This window comes from Camelus bactrianus, chromosome 8 (genome assembly GCF_048773025.1).
Source record: "Camelus bactrianus isolate YW-2024 breed Bactrian camel chromosome 8, ASM4877302v1, whole genome shotgun sequence".
NCBI lineage: Eukaryota > Metazoa > Chordata > Mammalia > Artiodactyla > Camelidae > Camelus > Camelus bactrianus.
Genome location: NC_133546.1, coordinates 82,291,333 through 82,317,143, shown reverse-complemented (window position 1 = coordinate 82,317,143; position 25,811 = coordinate 82,291,333). Strand labels below are relative to the sequence as shown.

Genomic DNA, 25,811 nt, shown 5'->3' with positions numbered 1-25,811 from the left:
ATTAAAGCTCATTCTGATTTGTTATTTATACAAATCAGCTATGTCTGTCACCATTTTAAATATTAGTAATTTAGAAAACAAAAGTTATTGATTTATCCACTCATCAAAAAACATTATGACAGATCTACTTACATACCTCTTTTGTCAGTATATATATACCAACTGGAAAAGAAGGGGTGTACAGTCAACTCTGAGAGTATAATTGCCTGCAAAATAAAATAGAGAGTATTTTAATACCTCCAAATGGACTTCAAACCTGTATTTAATTCTAACTTTATTTTCTAATTATAAACAAGATATAACAGATTTCAAATTGAAGGCATCATTCCTGGAGAATTAAAAATAGGGTGGACCCTACAGATTATCATATTCAGTGAAGTATGTCAGACAGAGAAAGACAAATATCAAATTATATCACTTATATGTGGAATGTAAACAAACAAAAAAATGATACAAATGAACTTATTTACAAACCAGAAATACATTCACGACATAGAAAAGAAACTATGGTTACCCAAGGGGAAAGGGGGAAGGGAAGAGAGATGTTAGGAGTTCAGGACTAACAGATATACACTATTATATATGAAACAGATAAACAACAAGGACCTACTGTATAGCACAGGGAATTATACTCAGTATCTTATAATAACCTATAATGGAAAAGAATCTAAAAAACAATGTATATGTATATGTATATGTATATGTATATGTATATGTATATGTATATGTATATGTATATAACTGTGTAACTTCGCTGTACACCTGAAACTAATATTACAAATCAAATGTACTTCAGTAAAAACAAATAAATAAAATTTAAGAATAGATAGATAGGTAGGTAGATAAATAGACAGACAGACAGTCTGGCTAAAACTAAAACACAAGGTGGAAATAACTCTTCAGGAGCCAGAGAGGCTGCAGCACACACTCAGGATAGGAGACTGCAGAGGCAGACTCTGCTGCTAAGGCCGCAGCTCCTGCAGTAACAGTAAGGGCCATTGCTCATTATGGCAGCAGTACCTAGGGGTCTTTGGCAAAGGAAGTGGTAAGGCCATAATGTTCACGTTTTTATTCATTCATTCAATTCAATATCAAGACGTTAGACTAGAGCGTGTCAGTAACTAACGTGTCCTGTGACACTTACCTAGAAATAACCATAACACGATGAAAGCCTACAGATGCACATGCCACATGTCAGGGTCAAAAGGAAGTCTGTAGTGGGTGCTTATTTCAGAGTTGTTCCAATACATACAGGAACTATTTCTGTATGAAATACTTTAGCCCAACTTTTAAAAATAGCTCCACAGGAAGAATGTCAAAAGTACTAAAGTTTTAAGTAGTAATCCAACATAGGCAAATGGTAAATATACTAAAGAAATTAGGATCAATAGCTTAGTTATGAATCATATTGATTCATTTGAATCATAATAATGTTCTCTCTGGTAAAATGGAGAAATGGAGGTATTATTGAGGCATCTCATAGAAAGAGGATAATCCTAGTTTATGAGTTGGAGTTGACAGACTTAAATACTGGTATACTATTTAATGACAATCTGAAATAAAATTTACCTTCTGTGTATGAGTCTGCATTGATATATGCAACCTCTCTCTCCTGGAGTGTTTTCACATTCTCCTGTAGTTGAAGCAAAGCAGTCACTTAACTCACGGCATTTACAATTGTGGAAATACAAGCAAAACAAATTAATTCAGTAAAAGAGTGGTTTGCAGATACCATTATAAATCAAATGCCTATGCCTTTGACCATAATTTTAAGAAAATGCTATTAACTGCTTGATAATATTAATGCAATTAAAACAAGAAAGAAAAATATTAGTGATGCTGTAGCCACTTTTCATAGCAACAGCACGGAGACCCAGAGGAAAACTGCCCCTGATCCCCTGCACCATAATATGAAGGGGGAAGGCTCAGAGATGCTCAGCCTCACCCTGGATCTACTGGAAGAGAACTGCTCAAGGTAAGGCCTGGAAATCTGTACTGTTAAAAGGTGTCCCTGGCAATCCTTACAGACATTAATGTATGAGATCCCTTGACGTTGGGGATCCAAGTAACTTTACAATATTAAAAGTGAGGAAGTTGGAAACTTGATTTATGAAGAATTTTTTGAAAGAGAAGATATTGATGAAAAAGAAAAAGAAAGGAGGGGAGGATAGAGAAAAAACTAGAGGGAGAGAAGAGTGGCTATTAGGACAAAGAGAAGACATTTCTCTCTCACACATACATGCACACATGCACACACATTCTAGAAAAATACAGCAGAAGAAGACTAATGCCATCACACACATGGGAATATGCAGAGAGAATTCTTTTCTTCTCTCTGTTTCTCTCTCTCTCTCTAGCTTGCTACCTTATAAGAGCAGTTACAGTAAAAACATTTAAAGCTGTGAGTGGTCATCCCACAAATAAGAATTCTCACCTCTGCACTTGGCCACACGGGATAGATGACAGCTGATTCTGCTGCAGAGTTTCCATTATGACAGAGCTACAGAAGAAATAAAAAAGATTCCTTAAATATATGTAAAGGTAAATGTGCTGCTGAATATGATCAAGAAGCTAGTAGAAAATGGGAAACAATATTCAAATTGTCTTTTAACTCACATGAATTTAAATTAATGTAAGGCATATTATCTTGTATCTTGGATTTATTTTATCTGTATTCTAAGCTGCTTAAATTATAGAAAGACACATGTATTTCTATATACATGTATTCACAAGAAATTACATATTTCTAAAAGTAAATGACCTTAATGAATAAAATCTGATTCATGTAAATAAGTGTATTATGAAATGCATGTTCATAACACCAACATAATAATAAGACTTTGCAATATACATGGAATCAAATGTGATACAAGTAACTGTGATTTTATTCCCATACTTATTTGATTCATATTATTATTTTAAACTATGCAGAAATGAGTCAGAAGGAAAGCATTTTAAAAACCAGATACAATGATAAGAAAGATATGACATTCTTCAAATCAATTCTATAAAATTTGGACTCATAAATGATGAACAAAACAGAGGATAGTCACAGGAAAGTGCTTTTTGGTGCACCTGCCTTTAAAAAAAACACACAAGCCTACCATGAACATGTAAGAACTTAGAGTTACTGGACAGAGAGCCTAAGGGAAGAAGATGAAAGAAGGGGGCCTATGAAAGACACTTTAAAATAAAGCATTAAGAGCCAGTGACAAATGAAAATTAATCAAAATTGAATTAAAAATAAATCCTTGAAATTTTAGAGTAATTCAATTTACAAAATCATTGTATTATACTTCCTAATCAGGCACTTTTGTAAATGGTAAAATATACCTATGGTTACAATTTAGTACGGAATCCATAAAGGAGAGACTATAATCAGAGTATAGTTATCTTAAAATAGCATGTTGTTTTCCTAGATAGAAGAAATCCAAGGAAACTGTAAAAACTTGAAAATTAATGCCAAGGATCTATATCAGATTTTCAATAAGCTAATTCACTTGTCAGAAGCAGCTTCCTAGGTTTGACTATTTTCTGAGCTTACAGATTTTACTTACTTATCACAAAACAAATACAAATAGAAACTAAAATATTTTAAAAATAATGAAAAATTTGGTTTGTACTTAGTAATTAAGAGGTTGTTCTGTTTTACCAAACTGATGTAAAAGCAAAAGCAAACTCTATTTCTTAAATTTTCTTGAGTATTTATCCAAATTAAAACAATATCAGGTAATGGAACACATCTGTGATTACCCTGAGATACATGTTGACCAAGAAGATACGTTTTCTGTCTTAGTTACCTCAGCCCATTTGTGGAACCCAGAAGTCCAAACTTTTCTGCATCCCAGCTGGCAAAAATGGTAGTTCTCGGTCTCCAGCCTGTAATCATTGTTAACATACATGGTTAGGTACATCTGCCTAAAAACAAAGGAAAATTCACTCAAGTCACTTTCTGTCATCACTTGCCAAGGAAACATTATTTACCTCTACTAATCAGTTTTCCAAAATTCTGGACAACTTCTTATAAATCAGCAGTTCCACTGGTTAGGTCAGTACCTCCAAATACCCAGAAGTCCTGATGATCTCCCAGAATAACACACCTGTTTGGAAAGGAAGGCATTCAAAAGAATGACAACTTAGAATGTATTATAAAGAGCAGTAATTCATGTTTTTAAATTAAACTTCCTCCTGCTTGAGTTTCCTCCATAGAAAACCATCAAGGTAGTGTCTCCTTTTAGAATTTACCTTTTTTCCCCACATTTAATTATATCACATCAACCAGGAAAAAAAAATATTAAGAGTTGATTAAAATTTATCTTCTCTTACTCCTGTAATCTTTGTAAAAACAAAATGTTTTAAGACATTTTAAAAAATCCACCAACTCACCAAGTTTCACAGATCCTCAGGTAGTTCTGATTACATCGTAAATGCTTGTGATTTTCTTGATGTTATGAACATGCATTTTAACCTTCCTAGAATTTCACAAAGGGAACAAATTACTTCACATAGAGCATTATGTCTAACAGGTTCCTTCCAATGTTTTATTCTAAGTCTCAGAATTACAGAAAACTGTTTAATAGGATGATAAATTCCCATATGCCCACCATCTAAATTCAATCATTGTTAATACTGTTGAACTATTTGCAAGCGAGTTGTGCAAATCATGACAGTTCTCTCCTATGTATTTAAGAATGCACCTTACGGTGAGATTAAAAAAAAATCAGTATTTTATATTTTTCCTCCCTCATAGCTCTATTGTTGGTATTTATTTAAACTTCAAAATCATTATTCAACGTGAAAAAGGATCTTGTTCTTAGCAATTTAAAAAAAAAAAAATTGTGTATTTGTCCATTTAGAGCTCAAATCAATTAAAGGATATAAGCCCCAGGTGCTTTTTTTGATATTTTGACCAGGGAAAATTTGTTTCTGACTTTTCTCTTAAACTGTTACTGAAGCTACATACTCTGTTTTCCTTGTGTCTGTATGTGTCTGTTTATAAATCACATTTTTCATTGTGTACCTCTAGAGGGTATTAATACATGAGATAATAAAGTCTATGTTAAAGGAACTCAGTTCTAATTGAGTTAAATAAACACTTTTTAAAAAATTCTTATAAAATAAAACTGAACTTCTAGTATCTTAAGAGTTTTGAAATTTTAAAACAAGCTTCTTACAGAACTTATAAAATACTTGCAGAATCCAAATTCACATTGCTAAGGCAAATCATTAACCAACAAGGCTCATTTAACCATTTTAGTTTAATAAAAACAGCTATCTCCTCTCTGATTCATCAGTGTGAAGTTTCCCTTTCCCTCTACATTTCAAGCCAGTCAAACTAAAGTTCTGATCATGCCATGCTGTTCCCCAACCCTGCACAAGCTGTCCTCTGCAGCTGGCGTTTACTGCCTGTCTTGATTCTGTGGAAATCTTAGTTTGTGTAAAATTAAGCTCAATGAGCACACGGTCCGTGGTCATGCCTCCTTAACACCAGTGCTGTCCGGGGTTAGTAACAGTAACGACTATGCTGGTAAGCGCACGGGGCCATGTAGCAGTTAAGCGTTCACCACTGTGACCATCTAACCCACCCCCACAGAAGTGACCAGTGAACTTCGCTCCTTCCCCTCTTCTCTCCTACTCCTTCCCTTAAGTTAACCTAGGGTTTTGCATGCATAGCGTTTTGACAGTTATCTGAAACACTGTTTTAAACCCTCAGTTGAAAAGGGAAGACAAAATGTTACACCTGGCCCGGAGAAGGAGAGGGGTGGGGAGTGGCCCTGAGGAAGCCGAACGGGACGCGCGGCCTCGGATCACAACACAGCCCCGTTCCTTCCCGAGTTTCGCAGCCGGGAAAGCAGAGGCCTGGGGCCCGGACCGCCTCGGGGCCTTCGGGGGAGGCCGAGGGAGGGACGGAGACCCTCGCAGGGCTGGGGAGGGACCCGCAAGGACTCACCGTCTGTGCAGCGGCTCCTGACCCACGGTGGACGGGCGGCGGTGGCGGTTGAGGCTGCGGTGCCGGCTGAGGGGGCTGAGGCGGCGGCGGCGGCGGCTGCGGTGCCGGCTGAGGGGGCTGAGGCGGCGGCGGCGGCGGCGGCGGCGGCGGCGGCGGCTGCGGTGCCAGCTGAGGGGGCTGAGGCGGCGGCGGTACCGGCTGAGGCGGCGGCGGCTTCGGTGCCAGCTGAGGGGGCTGAGGCGGCGGCGGTACCGGCTGAGGCGGCGGCGGCTTCGGTGCCGGCTGAGGGGGCTGAGGCGGCGGCGGCTGCGGTGCCGGCTGAGGCGACGGCGTCTGCGGTGCCGGCTGAGGGGGCTGAGGCGGCGGCGGTACCGGCTGAGGGGGCTGAGGCGGCGGCGGCTGCGGTGCCGGCTGAGGCGACGGCGGCTGCGGTGCCGGCTGAGGGGGCTGAGGCGGCGGCGGCGGCGGCGGCGGCGGCGGCTGCGGTGCCGGCTGAGGGGGCTGAGGCGGCGGCGGCGGCGGTTGAGGCTGCGGTGCCAGCTGAGGGAGCTGAGGCGGCGGCGGCGGTGCCGGCTGAGGAGACGGCGGCTGCGGTGCTGGCTGACGGGGCTGAGGCGGCGGCGGTACCGGCTGAGGGGGCTGAGGCGGCGGCGGTACCGGGTGAGGCGGCGGCGGCTGCGGTGCCGGCTGAGGGGACTGAGGCGGCGGCCGCTGGAAGGACTTGAGGGACTCGAAGGCCTTCGCCAGCTTTTCCAGGGTCGCCATGGCGGCCTCCCGCCCCGCGGGGACAGCCCACGGAGTCTCCAGGACGACTGGCGGCTCCGGTCAGCAGCGGTGGCAGTTAACGGGGCTCGAGGCCGCCAGCAGGTGCGGACCCCAAGCGCGCGGCCATCTTGGAGCCGTCCCGACAGCCCCCGCGGCCCTGCGTCCTGCCACGCTCCGCCGGTGGGGCAGGGCCGGGCCGCGGGATTGACAGCCAGAGGCAGCGGCCTCCGCCAATGGCTGCCGCGCCCGCCCCTTAGGCCCAAAGAGCCGCCACGGCTGCTGGAGTCACTTCTTCACGGCGAGGGGCGAGGGGTACTGCAGGGAGATGGGGAGGGGGGTTCGGGGGCGGGGTTGCGTGGCACTGCGAGGAGGGTGGGGAGGGCGGGGTGACTTGTGATTGAGGGTCTCTCTCGGCGAGGGGCGTCCCCGGACGACGCCTAGCTGGTGGCGGGGAGGCGGGGCAGTGGGCTGGGAGCCCGAGACCCCCGCGGGGCGCTAGCCCACCCCGCGGCGCGGGCGGAGGGCCGGCTCGCCGGACAGCCTGCTGTAATATGCTGACTGTTATATATTTGGCCTTACCCTTTTTAGTTGCCTCAAATCACTCCTTGTTCACCTTCATGATCATTACCATAGATATACGTCTTACAATCCTCGTACTTACTATGTTCCCTCATGCTACAGGGCCATACACATGCTATTCTCACTCTCAGAAATAATCTTTTACACATCAATGCCCTACTCCCCTCAAGAGATTTGCCTATCTAATTCCAATCACTCTTAGTGCTCAGCTAATTTGTGAATTCATAAAGCCCATTACATTAACATAATTTCTTAACACCATGTAATTCTCCTTTATCACATTATTAAAGTATGCTTTATAATAACATATAAACTCTTCCATGCATGAAGGTAGATATTAAACAATTAAGTTCACATTATAAAGTTGTAAGTACATATACTGTATATTATGAAAAATGTTAAGGAATAACATACTATCGTTAAATTCATTCACAATTTTTCATAGAAATATGGAAATATTTATTCCAAGTTGGATCATCACTATATGTGTGTGTGTATATATGTATATATCTTTCATCCTTCATTCACATTATAAGTTCTGATAAAATATTGCCAACAATTAACTTTTATACACCAAATTACCAATAAAGGAATAGGAAAGAAGGGAGAAAAGAAGAAAGGAAAGAAGGAAATTGAGGGGTTTTAGAACTCTTGAGATTGAGACATATTAGATAAAGACTGAGATCTGTACATTTATGTATGATAATTATTTTCCTAAAATTATATAAACACATAAAGAAAACTGAAAGCTAAATATAAAATTATTTACAACCCAAATTTGAGGTTAATTTATATCTTCAATTGATATGCATTTTTTAAATTTAATATTACACTGTTCCATTGCTATAATATAATCAAATTCATAAACAGAAAACTATATATGATATATACATCCTCTCACCATTGATAACATCTCTGAAAGCATTTTTGAAGTAGAATACTTTATATTTAAAGTTTTTATCATTAGAAAGTCTTTGAATATTTTAACACTATTAGATTTAATTTGCTTCATCGTATTATTTTTTCCATTACATGAGAAATAATATCTTATATGGTTTTGATTCATTCTTTAAGTAATTTGTTAATATTGTGTAATAAGTGAATTCATGGAATTAAGGAAAGAATTTATTTTAGGGCCTGACCTGTAACAGTTTGACTACAAATCCTTCCTTCCTTCCTTCCCTCCTTTTTCTCTTTCACTCCCTCTCATCTTCCTTTCTCCCTCTCTTCCCTACTTTCTTCTTATTCCTTCCTGATTTTAATAATCAAATTTACTAGCTAGCAGGACCATTTTACTACCTCTGTAGATCTAGTCTTCCACAATTATAGCCATCTTATTCTACATTATATTAGTGTGATAAGCACACATATATATTACTTTTATCAAATATGTAACTTATAGTTTTGATTTTAAGTTAGTTAGCTATTTAATTCAGATTGTCCATCATTTCTTAGAAGTCATGGAGTATTCTTTCCAACACTTAAATGAGATATATAACCAATGGAATTTTTTCAACAGAATAGTGAAACTGAATTTTAGCAGTGACATGCAATAGTTTTGTGGATATTTATTGATAGAATTTTGTAAGATCTCTTCTGTAATGTATACAGTATGTACATTTTTTCCACCTGTCAAAGAACTCCAGGCTTTGAAAAGAGAGGTTCTAATGGATCATGTGTTAAACTGCATTGGTTGATTTATCTTTATAAAAGCATGTTTAGTCATTGCTGTTTTTGGTAGTGGTTTTACCAAAAAAAAAACTGACAAATTTAATTGTGATAGTTAACAAATAATTCATAGATTATGTGTTATCACATAAAATAGAATGAATAATTGAATGCAAAAAATTCAACATGGCTACTTCTACTCTATTGAAGTGTTCATATTGACAACTACCGTCTCCTTACACAATAGTTGCATTTAGTTAAATGTCTTGAAAAACATAATTTGGAAAACTCAAGGTCCTCGGGTGCCAGAACCTTTAATGTGCAATTCATTTTCACAATTTATGATTCTAAGAGAGTTGCTCCAAGTCAAGAAGAGGGAATCTGTTAATCAAAATTGGCAGAGAGGTACAGAGACGATTGCTTCCAGGTAGTTTTCTTTTTTCAAAGACACACAGGCATTGTGTGAACAAGACACTTCTGTTGTTTTTGTTTTTGAGTTAAGATTTTGTTGCTGAATTCTGATCAAAATAATTTATACATTTGAAATTTGCACTGAATGAAGGGAAAATCTGCACAATATGGATCAGTTACATTGAACTTTGTATTCTCTTTTGACAAGTGTGTGTCCCTATACTTTTGCATATAGATCAAAAACAATACTTCAAGGCATTCTCACCAACAGCAAGCAGATCTCCAATTTAGAGTGTCTTGTCTTGCTTTTAATTTGCATTTAGAGTGTACCTTATTCTAGTTGGGAAGTTGTAGTCTCACTTCTGTAAGTGGAATAGTGAAGCTGTTTATATGTGAACTTGTTACATGTTGGTATTATTGTGTCTGTTGGGGGCTGGGAAATAAGTAAGCTTAATAAATTGATTCAATTTTGAGTGTGTTTGAATTTAATGAAACTTAAATTGTACTGATTGATTCTCAACACTTTAATTACAGGTTAATTTCAGATCACTGAATTGTTTTATTTACATCAGGGCATCACAGATAGGATAGAATGATATGTTGTAATATTTTGGATACAGTTATTTTGGTTTTCACACTAATTAAAAGTTTTACCTCCATCTCCACCAAGGACAAAGGGACAAGAATACAGTTGTTTAGAAAATGATACATTTGTAGACCATCTACTCTTTGCATAGAACTGCATGAGCATTTGCTTATAAAAAGGAATTACGCTCCTCTTTTTAGTGTGCAGATTAAAGACAAGCCAGGAGAGAAAATATTAATGCAGACAATGAGAGGGCAAAAGCAATATGATTTGTTAATTACTACAGGAATGTAAAATAAAGGTGGAAAGGTACATCAGTGAAGGTTAACCTAAATCTTGAATTGTGCAACAAGCTATAACCGTGTAATTAAGCTGAACTATTTACAATTGTTCAAATGCTTTGAATTTTTTAATCTCAAATCCTTTGCTCAGAATGTTCTTCCCTGTGTCCTATTAGCTTGTTATTTATTTTGAAGATTTTTCAGAATTGCTCCATATTATCCTTCTGTAACTCCTCTGAACTACCCTCAGTAGAATTAAATGTTTCCTCCATTGTGCTCCATTAGTAGCTAGTACATACCTTTATCATATAACTATTCAGACACTTGTATATCTCTTCAGCTTGACCTTAATCCCCCAGAAGTCAAAGCTTTGTTCTATTATTTCTGTATCTCCATTTCCTAGTGCATGCTCCCAGATTTTATTCCTCTACTCAAACCTTACTATTGAATCTATACTGGAAGTATCTTCTCTAGACACTCTTTGGGGAACCTGTCTTTATGACATAATTGCAGCCCAAGATATCTCTCATTATACCTCTAACTTCAATCTGATCACCTCCTCTGAAGTTTGACCTATACTCAGCTTTCCACCTGACATCTCTGCTTTAGTGCCAGAAAGGGTGTCTCTAACACATTTTGCAAACTCATCTCCCTCCTTCCATAAACTATGTCCCCTATTTTGCTGCTTAAGCTCAGATATTAGGGGCCATCCTTGATACTTCTGTATTCCTTAGTCCTCACATACAAAAAATCAACAATTCCTGATAATTATATTTCCAAAAAACACCTTCTTGATCTTCAGCATCAGGGCCACCACCCAGCATCTTCTAATATCTTTCTCTCCTTTTATTCACTGAATTTCAGTTGCACTGGACTCTGGTGTACTGAAGACTGTGACTTTTACCCATCTCAGTACTTAAATGTGATGATATTCTATCAGAAAAACATGAATTTGAATTCTTGGGCATGGCTATTTCCTTCTCTTCACTCAGCTCTCAGGTTGATTTACTTCTTTAAGGACAATATTGGGCTGCATATTCTATACAAGAATCTGCTACCCAGATTGTTTTCTTACAAAGCACTTGTCTCTTTCTTAGTACTTAAAATGTCATTATTTTGTATTCATGTCTGCCTTTATTATATAATATTCATTTCCCCATTCTAATTTAAAAACCACGAAGATAGTAATCATCTCACCATTATGTACCAAACATGTAGAACAAAGCCAAGCACATAAGAACACCATAAATATTTGTTAAAAAGATGAATGCATAGATTGAGAAAGAATCAAGAGAAACACCATAATCAGAAGGATAGAGGATGCTATAATGCAAGCTTCGTAGAGGCAGGCATATTTTGTTTTAATCATTATATCCCTTTGTCTAAGGACATTCTGATGTGTTATATGTATTCAATATTTGTTGAATAAATGTAAGAATTTAGAAAGCAATGCTTAAAGAAGTTTTGAATGACAACATCAATATCAGGATATAGATTCAAGAAAAATAAAATTAAATTCTTCCACATGCATGACACACTTCAGTTTTTACATAATTTCTGCTAACTATATTCACTGCCTTATCAATCAGTAAATAAAAGGGGTAACAGCAGTTTTTTGGGTCACTGTATAAGATAATGTAATCAAGGTAATGAAGAAGCAGAAATAACTTAAAATCAAGGAACACAGTAATAAACTGACTAATTATCAAAATGACTTTCATGGAGAAGAAAAAATAACAAAAAGCACTCATTATAAATTTTGATCTGTAAGTAACAAAGGGAAAAACAAGAATTTCAAAAAAAATTAAGTATACATTTAATGGTATAAAACTTGTATAAAAATTGGTTTTCTGTCATTTTATACAATAGTTATCCAACTGCAAAACTGTACAATAACAGTTTTCACATTTATTTCTTCTAAAGTCAATGCATTAGGCTAATTTCTCCTATCCCATTTCTGTTTCTTTTCACTCTCTCCAGGAGACAATGGGAAAGACTTCTAAATAACTACAGCATATGGCCAGTTCACAATGGAGGGAAAAATGAACGGCGTAAGGAGCTAAAAATCATCTATAGTTTGAGTGTTAACTTTCAGATGATAAACGACCCTCAATCTATTTTAGATTCTATTTTAGAAAGAATGAGAGGAGTAAATATGATAAAACTAAATATCCATCCAAATAAATTTCAGAAATGCACATAAACAGATTTTTAAAAATGTTAACATAAAAGCATAATTTAAATTACAACTTAAACAAGGCTTAAATTTAATCCTAATTAAGCTGCACATTTCTTTGTATAATGTTCAGTGTGATGATCTCATTAAATAAGTGATTTCTTCTAAGTCTTCTCAAAAAGCAAGGGCATTATATTGCTTTTCATATGCTTAATGATATCTGTTTTGTAGTGTATTCTGATAGACACTAAAAAAATTCCTTTTATGGGCCCCAAGATCCCTGACATCACAAGGAAATGATTCATTTACAACTTCGGTAACAGATGAGTTTTTTAAGCAGTGATTTGGGGCTATTGTTAATAACAAGGTACATGAAAGCTTCTTTATAAAACTAAAATTGTATAATAATAATAAATAATACCATTTAGTAAATGGTAAATGTATTATGTAAATTGTTTCATGGAATCCCACACTGGGGACCTGGGCCTATTGTTTCCCTTTGAATAACAGATTCTTCCCTAAATCATTTGAAATCTGTTCCCTGTAAATTTTAAATAGGATAACATTATTTCGTTATAATAGAGTAGTTTAAATTTAAGCACAATCATTCTGTTTCAATTACAGAAGTGTCATTGGGATTTAATTACACAATTTGAAAGACTGAGAGCAAAAACTACCTGTGTGCTCCTGATCTGGGAAGGAAGGCCTGGCTCCTCTAGACCAGGGTTTCTGGACTTTGGCATTATTGCCATTTTGAACGGGATTGTGCTTGTGTGTGTGTCTGTGGTGGGGGGAGTGAGGAGGGATGCTGACTTGTACATTTTATGACATTTAGCAGCATCTTAGATGAGATCGCAATAGCATTGCACTCCTAGTATCACAATCAAAAATCTTTGCAGATCTTACCAAATGTCTCAGGGAAGAATTACTCCAGGTGGAGACCTACTGCTTAAATAAATAAATAAATAAATAAATAAAAAACTCTGAGCAACCCACCTGGCCACTAAAAAGCATAATCCTTCAGCCTCTCTTCCTTGGATACCTGGTGGAATCAGTGCCGAAGCTGTCACCCATTCCCTACGAAAATCACTGCCTTTGTCTGAAGTAGTAAAGCTGAGATACTGAACTCAAGAACTCACTACCAAGCAGTGAGCAATCTCCTCTCTACAAACATCATGGACTCAAGTCAGGAGCCCTTTATCCTTTACCCTCTTCCTCCACCCTCTAAGGTAGATGGAGGTAGTAACCAGATGTGCTTTATTCAATCTATGGTTTCTGCCAATAGCCACATTAGAGAAATGAAGCTGCTCTTGTTGGTTCAAAAACAGACCCCATACATAGAGTGCAAAGAGAGACTGAAGAAAGAGGCAAACCACTCCAGACTGGTATGTGGCAGGTTTAATAAGCATGGGAAGTTACATATGAGGTTTGTCTTGGGTGGCTGTGAGACAAATAGACTTCTGAACCTGCCCACCAGAATCTTAAAAGTTTATTTGGAGGCCTTTACTGGATTCAGTCACATGTACTTTCCAGATGGTCTGCATCAAACATTGCTCTCTCAAGGCTGTGTCCTTGAAAACAGCTCCAGCTGTGGGAAAGGTGGTCAGAAGGTACATGGCAAGGGCAGGGGAGGGGTTGAGGAGCCTCTGATTGGTGGGTCCAGCTCATGAGTCAGCTGAAGTCACATCCTCTCATTGATGAACTCCAATAGCTCTTTGTTTCATTTTTGAAGCTCAAAGATCAATCTTTACCTAAGCCTTTATTAAGGACATGTATGTGTTAATAAGCCAGGCCTGTTGACATTTTATATCTATTTAAAAGACCATGGTGATGTGTCCTTCCTTGGATTGTGATCACATGTAACCATAGGTCCACAGTTTCTGCTCTGGAGAAAATAATAAATAGGAACAGTGCAGAATCCCACCTTTAGATGAGCAGCTACCTTCAGATGTGGCTGACAGAGGACAAGGCCAATAAGCAGGCTAGTCCACTCTCATCCATCCTTTCTAAGAAAGAAGCAACCACAGCTCAGGGTCTCTAGAATTTCTAGACAGGTGAAGAAAGCCACATTCTGGCAGGGGGCATGAATAGTGAACTTAATATCTAGATATCACTTGATATTTAATTTGTCAGGGAAAATTTATTGAAATAATTTTGTCCAATTCCTGTTGGTCAGTGTTGTATCAGTTATTTTGTGTTGAATGAAAGAAACACCTGGAAACTTAACAACTTAAAAAGATAACCATTACTTCTGTCAGGTTCTCTGGGTCAAAGCTAGTCATAGACAAGCCCAGATTCACAGAACTGAGATGCAGATTCCATCTCTTGAATAGGAGGTGCTATGAAATATGTTAGTCATTTGTTTTGTAATTTTTCTTAGATGTTCTGAATTTCATTAATTTTGCAGTTAAAACAATTAAATGAGGTGTTTTTCAAAGTAAGAAAATATCCTTAATTTTGGCAGGAGCTATGAAATTTATAATATAGATTTGCACAATGTTTATAAATGATTCTATTTGAAGAGCAGGCATAGACAATTCTATTTTATAAAGTGCCAAGCCCAGGAAGAAGGTACTGCTTCTAGGAAAATTGACTGCAAGCCTTTTTTCTACTTATTTCTTTTTCTTACTTTGTTCTTTCCACTCAAATTCTTGATACTTGGATGTCCTCACGTGGTAGAAAAGAAGTAGTATTTTTTTAAATAACATTGAATAAATATTTTACTATATCCTCTTACACAGTTTCCTGTAATATTAATCTATAGGTTTATTTAATTTAGGGGAAATCATGATTCCATTAATGTGCCCAGGATCTTTTAAAGAGTGTTTTTGGTTCATATTCAGATAACAGATGCTCTGAGGCTATGTAAACTACATAACTTTCTCTCTGCCATGACAACAATTATAAGCACTTTGCTTCTGGCTTATTTCCATAGCTTTTAATATATAAAAATTACAAATTATATCATTTTATATTTGGTGTCTGTGTATTTGCAAACATACTATTCACATGGAGATTTTGCTTATAAGCTTAAAAATGACAAAAATATTTGTATAAAATTATAGATTTAGGAGTCCTATAAAGTTTGCTATTCTATGATCATATATATATTACATATTTTTCTCTTAAAAAGATAAGATATATTCACAAATGTACTATAAGACTGTAGATCTAAGAATAAAGGCTTATGCCACAAAAAAAGCACAGTACAAAAAAGGACATGAAGAAGGGACATAAGAAAGTTTGAAGCCATTAAGTAAGAAAGGACAATAGAAAAGAGGATGAGGAGGAGAATGATATAGAGTAGTTTAAAAAAATTACAAAAAAGCAATGTATGTTTTCTTTCCTCTTTTTCATAATTTTATGTGCTTTTACTGTTTTCAGAGTAAGCCACACAGTAAAAGAAACCCACATTCTACTGCTGAATACTCAAGCATGCTTTGAAAGAAGCCATGGTTTAAACTGTGTGGGACAGCAGAATAATTCGGTGGACCTGAGCTCAGATCTAGTCCTACCCTGACATTTGCCATCTGAAATGAGCTGGGGAAGCCTCCCTGAAACTCATTTTCTTCAACAGGAAATTGAACATGATAATAGTTCCCTGTTAGTGTCAATGTAAATTTTGAATTTTTTTTAACACAATCTTTTTTTGAGGTGAGTGGGGGCCAAGGTAATTTGGTCTGTTTGTTTGTTTGTATAATGGAGGTCCGGGATTGAACGTAGGACCTCGTGCATGGTAGGCATGCACTCTACCACTGAACTCTAACTTCCTCCTCAAATCTGAATTCTTGAAAAATTAAAATATGTGCAGAACAGTGTAATAGTCCAATAAATGGTAGATATTTTACAAATATACACCAACATATTTTTGAGGAACCACTTTCTATTCTGTTTCTGTTATACAAGAAATTTTTATATTTGTAGTAAATAAAATATATGCAGATACTTGAGAAGTCAACCTCTCAACCTTTGCTCAACCTTTAAGCAAACACGTCTAGACTGTTTAAAATTTTAGGGATGTCAAAAAATTTCAGTTGCATCTTGCTGATATTTATGTTTCTTGACAAAATCAAGGGTTTAAAAAATGTTAGTGTAAAGTTGATTCACCAATACTTAAATACTTAAAGAGTGCTTTTATCCTCTTGTTCATCTGGACTGGAACTCAAAGCTTTCACAATTCATTTCTCACATTGATTCCTTTGGACATGTTTCAGTACATGGTGTCCTATCTCTGTGTCTAGACAACTTTTTCATAAGACAAAAGATGTTGGACTAGTGTGTGTGTGTGTGTGTGTGTGTGTGTAAATTTTTTAAGAAATTATCTAATAGATAATATCACTGCCTTAGAGAAAATGCTCCACTGAAGATCAATTGAAATTAGAAGAATACCTAAGACTTTTTCATGGCCAAATTGAGCCCATATTATTCCTTCACATCCACCCCATAAAACTTGTCATGGTTTTCTTCAATCCCACTAACATTTTCTCATCTTTTTCTCTCTTTCTCTCTCTCTCTCCCTCTTCCTACCTTCCCTTTCTTCTTCAATTTTTGGAAACCTCAAGCCACTATCCTCCTTGGAAATTAAGCCTGACATTCTCTTCTCCCAATATCCTGTTGTGGTTGAGTGTCCATTTGTCACACCCCAGCTTGAAATGTAACTCCCTAAGAGAAGACATTCAGAACACTAGCTCTAAAATAGACATGAAAACATCCTCACTCTATACCTCTCCCCCCTTATTTCTTCTTTACATTTTTATTTTTTGCATTCTGAAATTACTTTACTTATTTTTTTTTCATTTACAGTGTCTCTCTCCCAGTTAGAATGTAAGTTCTTGGAATGCAAAAATTCCACAGGCCTTTAGTATAGAGAAAATGTGTGATGAATACATAGTATATATATTTGAATGACTAACCTTTTGAATCAATAGATGTATGAATATATTAATAAGGGCTGGAGAGGGGACAGGGAGACACACTTTGACTTACTCCATTCATAATTATTTCATAAAGAATGGGTGAGTGGTTTATCTCCTGGAACACATGTAAGTCAGTGTTACACTCCTATGTGTGCGTGGGGAGGAAGTTTATTATGACATCACTGAGTGGCTCACTTGAATCTCCTTTTATCCTGAAAATGTTTAGATATATCTGCTGTGCTACACACAGAAAAAGTGATAGAGAAAGCTGGCCACCGCTTGGTTTATTCCCTTCCAAGTCCATTATATTTTTCAATTTAAATATGAGAGATAATCAATACACTGGGATCATTCCAGATGTGTTTTTAAGACAGTAAACTGTAAATGTGATATGACCTGAGGTTGAAAAAAGAAAACTGTGTGCAGAGGCATCAGTGAATTTCAGTGCCATCACTGAGCAGAAATAGCAAGAAGGATTTTGAAAGCAGGGAATGCAGCTTGTTCCTAGGGGCATTCTAAGTTTTAGGCAGTTTCTGCTTTTTTTCTCTTCCAAAAATATTAAATGATCTTACCAATGTTATTCATCTTTCTTACAGTAATTTTATTTTACATATTTACCATGGCTGATTCTACTAGAACCTGAGTTAACCTATCACAAGAAAATCATTCTGAACAGAGACACAGTAAATTATCACAAGCTATGTGTTAAAGCAGTTTATGAAAAAAACTATCTTACTCAGGAAACAACTTAAAGGAAAATTGGATTAATTCTCTTCAGGAAGCAAAAAGTGTTTATTTAGTTATCTGCTTAGACATCAGGCATATAATGAAATTATAGATAGATATGCACGTATATGTATATAAAGTCCTGCTCTTCTTTTCTTCAAAATTCCTAGACTTTCTATGAAGTCTTTTCTATTAGCTTCATTACATTCACCCTTTTATTCATTTATCTATAAGTAAAGTTGTATTATAAAATTACCAAATGCCAGGCAGTAATCTATAGTAGTGAATTCACAGGTCCCTAGCCTCACAGAGTTTACACTGTATTGGAAATTATTAGCTGGCGTTTAAGAGCACTCCTGATACTCCAGCAGTCTTAGTTCTTTGGTGGGCATTATGTTAATATCATTTCTCATTCAAAGGACAAGGAGATGAAGTCTCAGAGCATGCAAATCACTTCTTCAAGATCATCAAGCTAGTAAGCATTAAATATGAGATTTAACCCCATCCAGTTTGCCCATGCCCACGAGTCCAGCTGCCATGCTATTTCACCTTTTTAACACATATTCTTCTAATACGTATTATCTATGCTACTCACATGTTTCCTTGCGTTTTTAAGTAAATTTAATATTTTAATGGTGAAAATAGAAAACAACACAGAAATTTGGAAAATGGAGAAAATATTCATATTGACACCATGTTATAACTATTATTCTCTAAATATTCTCATGTTTCAATCTGTTAACACTTGGAATCATAGTTCATGAGCAATTTCACCTCCTGTCTTTTCCATTTTATTATAATGTTTCTATTATGTTACATGCAATTCACATACATTTTATTATAATGTTTCCACAATGCTACACAGAGTTCATAATCATTATTTTTAGAGGCCACTTAAATGTATATTGAGTTGATATAGCATAATATAATTAATAGTCTCATTGGTAGCTATTTTACTTCACTGGAGGGAAGAACCCCATGATTTTATCACATAAAAAAGGTCTTTAGAATTTCAATTCAAGTTAAATTGAACATGTGCAATTGTTTGACAACTTTATGATAGCTAGCCTTCCAGGTACTGATATGTCTCCAAAAATGCACTTCAACAAATATTTCTTGTAGCCTAACATTCACCACTCACTGTGATAGGTCTTAAGGATGTTTAATTGGTGGGAAACAGTCTCTAAACTGAAGAAGCTTCTAAACCAGTCACAGGTGACAGAAATCCAAAACAGTATTAGCTAGAACATATAAAAATGCAGCAAGCCTAGTAATGTGGTGTTGATGAAAATGGATGTGATAGAAAGGGCTTTGGAAAAGGTGATATTTACACAGAAATCTGAAAGGGTGATAGAAATTGGTTGCTTAGGTTGAGACTGCTCAGGCTGCTATAACAAGATACCACAGACTGGGTGGATTAAACAACAGGCACACTTATTTCCATACCATTCTGAAGGCTGGCAGTCTGATATATAGCTGCCAACAGGTTGGTCTCTGGGAGACCTCTCTTTCTGCCTTGTAGATGATGATCTGCTCTCTGTGTCTTCATATGTCCCCTTTTTTGTATGTACATGGAGAGAGAACCTGTATCTTTTCCTCTTTTGATAAAGACAGAAGTCCTGTGGTATTAGGGTCCTACCCTAATGACTTAATTTAACTAATTACCTCATAAGTGTCCTATGTATGGCCACAATCACATTGGGGGTTAGGACATCATATGACATCATATGAATTTTAGAAAGACACAATTCAGTCCACAACAGATAAGCAGAAGGGTGGAGATGAGAAATGAGTTAAATCCTGAGGAAGGGAAGGGATAGATGGATAGATAGGTAGGTAAAGTTCATCAATAATACATTTAGAAAATTGTTTTAAAAACATGATGGGGAGAGAAGAAACTAGTAAAATAACTTCATGCTATCTTAGAGGAGATTAAATTGAAATTTCCAGCAAAATTAACAATCACAGTTTGAACAGGTCGCTTAAAACAAGACAGGAAATCAATTATTTAATAGTATTTTTAGTTTATAGATTTGCTTCTAGTTAGGGTCAAGTATGAATAGTTAACTTACTTGATTACAAATTCATTCTGAATAATCTGCTTATAATTTTAAAGATAATATGAAAACTATAATCATAAAATGTGAGAGAAGAAAATATATAGAGAGATGAAAGAAGGTTGTTAACAAGAAATATGTACCTCCAACAGAGGTCTCTAAAGAAACTAAACTAAACCTTTGTCAGGGCAGGAGACAGGAATAAGATTATAGACTCAGATTCTTCTTTTGACCAATATTTGGACAAACTTGATCAGATTGATAAAGATGAAAAGATGACACCTGCCTTAAACTTATTATCTAATAATGATGTACAAATATTTTCAAAGGCTGTCTGTATTTCAATATATGAAATCTCTTTCTGTATTATGAGAGTTAGAGTTCAAAAAATCTTCCTTTGTGGACTCACAATATATGTTAATATGACAGCTAAATTTTTTACATATTTTTAGAAAATGAAAATGATTTATTAAATACAATTTTAATAATTTGATTTATAAAAGAGCTGGAGGTGGCAACCCACAATAAATTAATCTATTGTGAATTATGAAAATATTAATCAGCTTGATGTAAACATCTGTGGTTCACAGAAATGGCCTGGAATTATTTATCAGTGTCATTTCTTCTTTCTGCCTCACCTAACTCCACTTAATGACTGGGACTCACATGTCTTTGTCATTACATAGGGAATAGAATATGTGCCAAAACATACAGCTCAGGGTTTAAAAGTTAAATTGCATGAATATTTATGAATACACTGTCTAGAATACAAAAATTCTAAAATACATCAATGATTGAGATTTAGCATTCAACTTGACAGAGTGAGAAAATGTTCGCTTTAAATTTAAAACAAAATAACTACCATTTCTTAATCTGTTAGACTGTACTAACAGCTTTACCTCCCCTATTTAATTTAACTGTTCAAAACAATTTTATTTAAAAAATACTGAAGAATGCATGGGAATGCAAATTGATGGTAAGTTATAAAGCCACAATTTGAAATCAAGTATATCTGATTCAAGATGCCATGCTCATTTTTCTCATCTGCAAAATTGAAAAAATATATACCATGTCCTCCTTAACTCACATTATATTCAGGTTCAAATGTAAGAGTGAGAATATTGTAAATTGTGACATCAAAATAGTTGTACAATTATTTATTCAGCTATGGGTGATGGTTGCTAGTACAAGCTAATAACAACATAAAACTCATATATATGTGGATAGTTGAGTTAGAATGAAGTTCTTCAGTGGATTAACAGGAATTACTGAAAACTTGTCTTGTGGTTGTTAAGTTCATCAAATCATTGAAGAAGAAATGTTTGAAAAGTCCTTTAAATCACATAAAGAAGGTAGATGTTTGATCCAATTCCAAATCAATATCCCTTCCTCCTTTAAAAACATATGTCTAATTTCCAGCTCACTTTACAAATTTTTTCCAAATCTTTCAAACCTCTATGGCATTCTTCTCTGGTGTTTCTATATGAAAAGCTTCCTGGATGTCTGTTTTATATTGTTCTAGTACTTATCCAAATATTCATTTTTAATTAACATTTCCTATCTCTATTTCCTAAGGCTGTTATGTAACTGTGTCTATGATACCAGAGAGATCACGGACTTTGCTTCTGTAAGTCACAAAACCCTTCAAATAATTATCCTGCAATTAGCAATGCACAATGAAGAAGTAAGTTCTTAATATTTGCTTGTGGTTGACAAGTATTATGACAATGCAATTTTCTGAAAAGGTTACCAGCTCACTGGGAGTGTTTAACAACCTGGGGCCTGACATAATAGACCATATTGCATTCACATCTAACATCATGAGGCCCACTATAATATAAATGATGAAACTAAGCAAATAGCTAAACTGGTAGAGACTTTATGCATGGATTAATGTCTTTGAAAAATGTTTATTAGTGTATTTGTACCTCCAGTATGTCTGAAAAATGTAGGTAATAATCTACCTTCTGGAACAGCACTGAATATATATATGTATATGTGTGTAAATAAATATATATATGTATATGTGTATATATATGTATGTGTATATATATATATATATATGTGTATATGAATACATTTACTTAGTTTCACATCCACACACCCACAAGCAAACATACAAAATATCCATTATATATATTTGTAAACTTATATAGAGGACTTCCTTTTTTATGTGTGAACTATGCACTTGGTATCTTATTTTTAAAACACATTATGCGTATAAGAAAGACTGCATTACACATATCCATATGTAGGAGCCTAAGCGATTGTTGATCTTTTTTTTAAATAGGACTATTACTCCATGATCTCTTATTTCTAAATCCAGAACTCTCTTCCCTACTGTCCTATGAAGGGGAAAGTGGCATGTGTGTTGAAGAGCAGAAGTAGATGAGAGGCCTTTGTAAATCAAAGAATGAAAACTCATCATTTTGTAATTAGATATGTGACATACAATTTAACCACATTCATCAAAGGAAAAACATTCAGGAAAAACTTTAAGTCCCCTAGTTCCATTTGTTAAAGGTGATATAAGTTGATCTTTTTTATTGCTTTATGCTTTTTTTTTTGAAAAATGAATTTTCCTCATGGAAGAAGTTTGCCCTGCCTTGGAAAACAACTTGCCATCAAACAAGTTCACAAGATATTTACAAGCTTGATGCATTAAAGGGAAAAATTTTTGTATACAAGTCTTTGCAAATTTTCTTGGATGAAATGCAAGAAGGGTTTGATTTGTATGAGATTCTACTTGATGGCAAACAGGGCAGAGCTATCACATGGTTCCCAGGAGGCTTAAACCCAACAGCATGAAAACTTGGAAGTCTGCCTGTATTACCTTATGTGATGACTGCAGAGCTCAATCGCATTTAAGATTTAATATCATTGGAAATACGCCTCCAGCAGCCACTGAATAATATGGAGTAAAAATGTCTTAATCTCCAAAAGATTGCTGCCTTGTGAAGTAAATTACTCTAGTTACATTAACAAGTTAACTAGGTACAAGGTGAGAATATAAAATCTTAGAACTAAACTCTGGTTCATATATATTCAAAAGGTAGCAGGATAAAAGCAATGTATAGACTAAGAAGAAACAGGGAGAAATTTGTGATGTTTGGACACCAAAGATGTCTGAAATTTATGAGAAAGAAGTATCAACCTAGTGTAAAAAGCCGGGTCTCCTTTGGCTCTAATACTAAGTTTGTCATTTCTAAGTAGTGTGATCTTGGACAAGTAACTTAAATTCTTAATATCTGTTTTCTTGATTGTAATATTGGATTAATAATGAAACCTAGCTCATGGAATTATCAGGGAGGCTTTAAAGGATAAAATACATTAAATTATTAGAACATCTAGACTTTTATACTATAGTTTTATGTTATTATCATTATCAAAGTCATTAAAATTAGGAATTAAAAGTGATCATTTTCTTTACTTTTCTATATGTAACTTCTATTGTTACCACAATTTCTTTATTTCTTAATGCCTACATTCAGTTCAAGCTCTAAAGAGAAAAGACTGAAATTTTTCTATTATTTTAAAGGGTTAGTAACACATTCTTTAGAATGGAACAAAGTCTCTTATTCTTTATCCTAAAATGACCCACTAAAATAGTAACCTGTAAGTTACAGAGAATTTGGTAAATCTAAAAACTCACCTTGCTATTTATTTTAACATTAAATTAAGATGAATGCAAAGATTCTTTAATCTGGAAATAAAGATGAGAGATGCATCAGTACATATTTGGTGATTGAAGCCAAAAAATTAGTAATTTTGGACATTAGGAAATTTAAATCCTAGCACATTATTTAAGAATGTACAACTGCTAGACTGGCACCAAAACACAAACACTGGAGTGGAGGCTACCAATTGTAAAGCTAGTATTCATAAACACTAAGGACTTCTCTCACAATACTTTGATATTTTTTCCCCAAAGTGTGACCAAGGATAGAGCATTTATCGAGACTTAATTGTGATAAGTATCAGGATTATGTGTTTGTCTGAAATCCATCAAAGAATCATAATGAAATAGTCTATAACCACGGATTTAATATTTCCCCTGTTATTTGATTGTGAATATGGGGGGTGGAGAATAAAGTTTAATAAAATTTCAATCACATAGATGCAATAGCATTCAATCTCAATATCCCAAACAAGTGGTTCAAAACAGAATGTCATATATCAAATCACTGATATGCTCATCCAGGACAATGACATTAGCATTTGTCATCTTGTCACTCGTAAAAATCCTGAAGACCTCAAGAGGCTGAAATATCCATTTTCCTGCCCCCAAAGGCCAGTCTCAGATAGGTTGATGTAAATTCTCATGTATTTAGAATCAATTGGAGACTTTTCAATAAAACTAAAATTATATAGCAGTTTTAAAAAGAATTTTACTCTCAGAGGAAACACAGCAGTAATGAGAGAGAGAAAAAAATAAAAAAACCCCTTGCATTTACTTGGCATTAGTTTTGGCTATTTAGATTCTGCTTTCAAAGGATGTCCGTGATAATTATTTTTCTTTATTTTCCTTCGGATTGGCCCTTCATTTGACAATGACTGTGTAAGCTCTATGTTATGAATATGCGGCTGATTGACAACAGCAAAAGAGGAAGAAATGGTCACTTAACTTGAAACTCCACAGGAAAACAGGACACTCATATAAAGATGATTTTAAGAGCTGAATATACGTTATTCTGTTTGAAAATCATTGTACTGAGAGAATTTTAATAATAATATTGTAATTAATGTGTGATGAGAAGGAAGTCTGCATTTATGGTACTTGTACAATATTCACTTTGATTTCATGTCTTTTAAAAATATATTTTCTACAGTAACATATCTGGTTCATTGACAGTCATTTATACTACTCATTAGATGATAATACATGAATGAAATCGTAGTTAAATGCATAAACTATCACTACAGGAGGCAAAGATTCTAAAACAAATGCATTAAAGCTGTCTGCCATTCTGCCTGATGCTCCAGTTGATCGCTGATATTTAGGTTGCCACGACAACATGAAATGTGTGTACTACTTAGCATTTAAGAATTTATTTTAATTTTTATCCTTATTTGATTTTTTAATATATTAAATGATAATTTCTCACATATTTCTGTTATATATCAAAATAATAAAATATTTGAGCACCTTAAACTGTTCTAATGTTATTATAAATATTATTGTAATAAATTATATAGTTACTCTTTATGAAGTTACAATAAATTATATAATTAATAAAAATATATAGGTATATAGTTTTCTGACAAATTATTAAAATACTATAATAAAGGACACAAAAAATTATAGCAAATGCTTTGCCCTTATGGAATACTTCTTTATTCCTAGTAATACAAATAATTCTAAGAATTAACAGCAGCCCTGATATTTAATAATTTAGTCCATACACTCACATGCAGACACACATACACTGACACTAACACACAAAAATCATATACTGGCCAATATTAAGGGCACCTTCTTAAGAAGAAAGTGTCATATCTAACACTTGATTTGTTGTTTTGGTGGTTGAAACTCTCCCAGTCGGGACTTTGCTTTATTGGTAACCCTCTCTCCCCAAAATGCCATCACAAGGAAATGACTGATTCAACTGTGGCTAAAGAGTTTATGAGTGATTTGTTCACAACTTATTTCTATTTTTCATTTTGTGAAGATCAATGGAAGTCAGCAGTTATGATAC

General features: G+C 35.7%; 1 long non-coding RNA gene across 2 annotated transcripts; it reads right to left on the bottom strand.

The window, feature by feature from the left end:
* Positions 1–152: 152 nt before the first annotated feature.
* LOC141578407 (uncharacterized) lies at positions 153–6,091 on the bottom strand. Of its 2 annotated transcripts, XR_012508790.1 has the most exons (7): positions 5,951–6,091; positions 4,387–4,472; positions 3,985–4,100; positions 3,801–3,879; positions 2,435–2,500; positions 1,570–1,633; positions 153–206 (listed from the first exon to the last, which is right to left on the bottom strand). It is a non-coding gene; the product is annotated as an uncharacterized LOC141578407 (long non-coding RNA). The 2 variants fall into 2 exon arrangements; XR_012508789.1 differs by lacking the exon at positions 153–206 and having other exon boundaries at positions 1,380–1,633.
* Between the last annotated feature and the right edge of the window lie 19,720 nt (positions 6,092–25,811).